The sequence below is a fragment of the Amphibalanus amphitrite genome, unplaced genomic scaffold (assembly GCF_019059575.1).
Source record: "Amphibalanus amphitrite isolate SeventyFive unplaced genomic scaffold, NRLGWU_Aamphi_draft 000045F_arrow, whole genome shotgun sequence".
NCBI classification, from domain to species: domain Eukaryota; kingdom Metazoa; phylum Arthropoda; class Thecostraca; order Balanomorpha; family Balanidae; genus Amphibalanus; species Amphibalanus amphitrite.
The window spans coordinates 1,407,120-1,411,934 of record NW_024881541.1 but is presented as its reverse complement, the minus strand read 5'-3'; the positions used below and the strand labels follow the sequence as shown (position 1 = coordinate 1,411,934).

At 48.1% G+C, this 4,815-nt stretch overlaps 1 long non-coding RNA gene across 1 annotated transcript; it reads right to left on the bottom strand.

The window, feature by feature from the left end:
• Window positions 1–891: 891 nt before the first annotated feature.
• Window positions 892–3,393, bottom strand: LOC122377463. The gene is made up of 3 exons (XR_006255871.1): window positions 3,287–3,393; window positions 2,695–2,811; window positions 892–2,136 (listed from the first exon to the last, which is right to left on the bottom strand). It is a non-coding gene; the product is annotated as an uncharacterized LOC122377463 (long non-coding RNA).
• Window positions 3,394–4,815: the final 1,422 nt, after the last annotated feature.

Here is a 4,815-nt window from a genome sequence, read left to right as displayed (position 1 = left end):
TCGGGCCTGGCAGAGGTCCAAGATGAAAAAAGCCACCCTGCGCACACCCTAGGGACGAATCTGAAACTCCGCGGGGTTTGGCTGGTTTCATACGCAAAATAATGTTTTGAGACCAATACCAATTTATTCTGCGTTCTTTTCCGATCATATTATATCAATTTCATCACAAATTATTAACGTTATTAGTTTAAAGAGGCATTTAAAACTCGAGGCGTCGGGTCAGGCAGAGGTCCAAGATGATTAATACGCCACCCTGGCACACCCTAGAGATGAATCTAAAACTCTGCGGACTTTGGCTGGTTTCATACGCGAAATGAGGTTATAAGACCAGGAACGATTTATTTTGCATTTATGTCTGATGCTTTTGCAGCAATCTTACCGTCAAATATTCATTTCAATTAGTTTCTAGAGGTCTTAAAAACACGAAGCCTTCGGCCGGGGGAAAGCCAAGATGAGTGAAAGGTGAGTGAAAGCACACCTTGGCACATCTCTAGGGATAAACTTAAGATACGGGAGTCCCGGATCTGCCCAATACATGCTATGAAGCTGGTAGATGGGATTAGAAAGGTCCTAGCTTTTTAATACATTTTAATGCTATCCAAAGCAAGGCCCTATATACCAGGTAGGTTCATTAGGGAATTTTTTTACGTTCCCCCTACCGGCCCCGGATGACGTCACTGGGATGCTCTCGCCGCGGCCGGCCTATGTATAGAGCATTACTACGGGCTTTCCGGTGGCATTTTTTCGTGTAATAACGCCCAAAAAGCTTTCGCGAGCACTTTTCGCACGAGAAATTGAAAATATGTCGCATTTCAAAGTGAGGAATAGTGATATCAGGTCACGTCCAGGAAGAGCCCGCCGAAACCAGCGAGGCTTGTATGGGTCCCAGGGCGCAGGGTTATGGAGTCGGGACCAGACTTTTGAATCGGATTGTCGGAGTCGAACTCGAGCCGTAATCGGAGTCGGAGTCGATTTTGGAAGTCGGAGCAGGAGTCAGAGTCGAAGTCACCGAAAATTCATCGGTTCCGCAGACTGCGGAGCTGCAGGGCTGCGAAGTCTGAGCCGGAATCGGTCAGAATAGACAGTGCTGCCCGGACCGGAGTAGGAGTCGGAATTAGTTTTTGGAACTAGGAGTCGGGAGTCACCGAAATTACATCGACTCCGCTGCCCTGCTAGTGCGCTCAGGACGGATGCACTTAAATTGAATTGCTGAAAAAATCGAATAAACATTGTCACTAAATATTGTAAGTTTCACTTACGGGTGGCCGTTACTCACAGCTGGTGGTACAATATCGAGACGCACAGCCATTACCCAACGCCGAGTCGCACAGTGAGTCGCACAGCCGTTACACACAGCCGGAGGCACCATGCCGAGTCACACAGCACCAACAGATCTGGCCGTACCACACCGAGTCGCACAGCCGTTACACACAGCCGGAGGCACCATGCCGAGTCGTACAGCACCCACACAGAGCCGGCCGTACCACACCGAGTCGCAAAGCCGTTACACACAGCCGGAGGCACCATGCCGAGTCGCACAGCACCCAGTACCCACACAGAGCCGGCCGCACCACACCGAGTCACACAGCACCACGCTGAGTCGTAGTCGCTACACGAGCCGGTTTACCAGCTCACCTAGCGCTCCTTGCATGATGGCCAACTTTTCTATCGGCTCTTTTCAGCTGCCGGACCTCGTCCAGTCAGGCTAAGGGACCGAAGGGGGAGGTGGAGACGGGTGCTCGCCAACTTCCTGGACACGCGGGTGCCGAGCTGAGGCTGCTTGACGGCGATGAACAGCTTGAGACGCTGTATGACTCGCGGCCCCTGATCTGCAGTTGCCCCCATCAGCAGGCAGAAGTTCCGCTCGAACTCCTCCACAGCGGCCATCCAGGCTTGTGACAGAACAAACAGCTGACCTCGGCTGATCGTCACAATTCAGCTGTTCGTCAGGGTGTTCAGTGTCTCCGGCGGCGCCCGAGAAGTCAGGAGACCGACTACCGAGGGTGGCGTCGATGTGGTGACACTTGTATGCCACGAAGCCGGCAACAAATGCCAGCCCCTCGCGCTGAGCTTCCAGGTTGGAACTCGTCAGCTCGGCGCCGGCCATGGCTGCCAGCGTCGACACCGGCAGCGGCACTGTGAAAGCAGTATTACGCTACATCACTTGAAAGACATTGGCAATTTAATATTGTGCAAAAAAACGATAACACTTAAATGAGCCTAGTCTACGCATTGAAAGTGACAGATTTCGCGGACAACGAAAAATTCATGCCCTTTGGCTTTGCATTAATCCATTTTCCCGTTACTATTGAAGCCTCGTTTGGCGACTGCCCCTCGAGTTCGCTCGTGATTAGCATGGCACTTTTTCAGAAGAAAAAAAACTGCGTATAAAAATGTTCAAACACCAACCAAGACTGAAACACAACTCAGCTTTTTTCTAAGCACTAGTTAGGACCAGCATAGGTCATTATCAGAACATTTAGTGGATGTGACTTGAAACATCACCTTATTGGATTGAGTGGCCTTATCCCGACAAAAAAGTTACCATTACTCATGGCAAAAAGAATGTTTTGATGCATTTTAACAATGGGAATAAAAATGATGGTGTCGCTCAAGACGGGTCAGGATTTTTAACACTTATGGATATTTTTGAACACTTTTAATGTGAGTGAAAACATAAACCATTAGACTTACTTGTCAGAGGTGCCTGCTGGCTGGTCTAGAGGTTGCTCGCAGGTTGCTCCCAGAATCTCCTTGACCTCCTTTGCAGTGGTCCTCCTCAGGGACCTACTCGCCCTCGCCTCAGCTTTCCTGTAAACAGAAAACTCTCAGCACAAACAAATTTGGCTAACATTATGCTGACAGTACAAGCAACTAATAAATAAATGTTGAACAAGATTAAGCACCTACCCATGAAATAACTTCAGTGACCAATTTGAAAATAAACAATAATACCATGCAAAAACATGTTTTCATTTTTACAGCTCTGATAACATTGCAACGAGATTGAGATGAACCCAGCCCGCAGTATATGACCATACTATACATAATTTAAATTTTAATGCTAAAAAGTAAAGAGCTCATTTATATTTCAATTTGCCACTGTAGCACTAGTTTGTTTACATTGCGTGTTTGCTCTAACCATTTTATTTGTTGAGTGTATCATGTTAGGTCAAGGTACTTATGCGCACTGCGAGCACTGAAAAATTATTACCAGCTTCATTGCAAAAATGGAAACTTAAAAAAAAACGCCAGATTATGTTTAGATCCATCGCAAAATGAATACCTTGGTTGAGGTTCCTCAGCATGATCCCAGCTTGAAATACTTGGTTGTTCTTCATGATATATGAGACGAAACGTAATACAAAGTGTGGTTGCCACTTATGTTAAGCTTTTGCGCCCTTCAAACACATGAAAACGTGTTTACATTATTAAACAAACATATTAAAACTTTGCATAACAACCAACCAAAGTAATAACACGCAACGGTCGGAAAACACTGCGCCGGTGCGCCAGCATTGACTACATTACTCGAATCTCAACGACCAATCAGCTTCCGAGCATCCCAGTGACGTCACATTGGCAGCATTTGGTAGCAATTTCCTCGTACGTGTGTCCCTATGGCGATGAACCCCCCCCCCCCCTGATCCAAAGATATCGCATACGATTTTTGCATCGTGACGTAGGCAACGATGCATCGTGACGTAGGCAATTTAGTGTCGCCTTTTGAAGGGGTCGGACGCATTTGACAGTCTTCTAGTGTTTTTTTTTTTTTTACCTTGAGTATGCCTTTAAGCCTAACATGACTTACATGGAACTATTCCTAATTTAACGGAGATCATGAAGGAGGTCAATACTTAGCTGAGTATTACAAAGCTACTTTTTTATTAACTACCAAAGTTTCGATTATTTTGGTTGTTTTTCGTAAATTTGTTTTCGACTTGATTGCCGAAAACCGTTGATTTTATTGTGCGTCACGCGCTTTGAAGACGACAACTGCTTCCAGTGAATCCGTCAGCAAACATGATTGACCCACAAACATACCGTGTTCGGATTGGAATGTTTTATGTCCGGTCAACCAAAAAATCGGTCCTTTGGTCAAGACTCAGTGGCTCTTGGACTTGCCTTAATCCTCACTCTCTTAGTGATTGGAGGCGTGGAACGGAACCCCGGTCCTGACTTTGTGGATGAAGGTGTCCCAGGACCATCATTCTCGGGAGTGGCACTGATGGACGTGATGGGATGGAGGCCATTCGCCTAACCCACCTTCAGCTAGCCCATCTATCTAGCAAGGTGGACGATTTGACCAGAATGATGTCTGAAGGAAGTCATTACACTACGATCGCGCCAAGCCCAACGGTAAAACACACTACAGTGGATCGCATAGTGGGCTCTGCAGCTCGTACTTCACCTGATACGACGCTGAATGACCGAACGACTTCCGATCACATCAAGGCGCTTGAAGCTCACGATAAGCTTGACTCTAGCGGGATACCGGGGTCGCATATGACCCGCGGCTCCAGCTGGACGCCAGGTACTGTAGTGCCGCCCGCGGTCACGGCTCCAGTGACCTCTGCCTCTGTATCGTCCTGCTACACCAGCTCTGAAGCTAGGAGAGGCGTCACTTCCTCCAGGAGACGCAGCAGCCGTAGCAGCAGTCCGGTTCCGCACACCGGGGCAGTCTTGCTAGGCTGTCAAAACGTTCGTCGCGTCGCGGCAGCAGCCAGGGACGAATTCCTTTTGGGCAGTGAAGCTGTGTTCGAGAGCATCCGTGGAGGAACTGTGCGCTGTGCTCTGGGAGCGATGAGCAGCGCG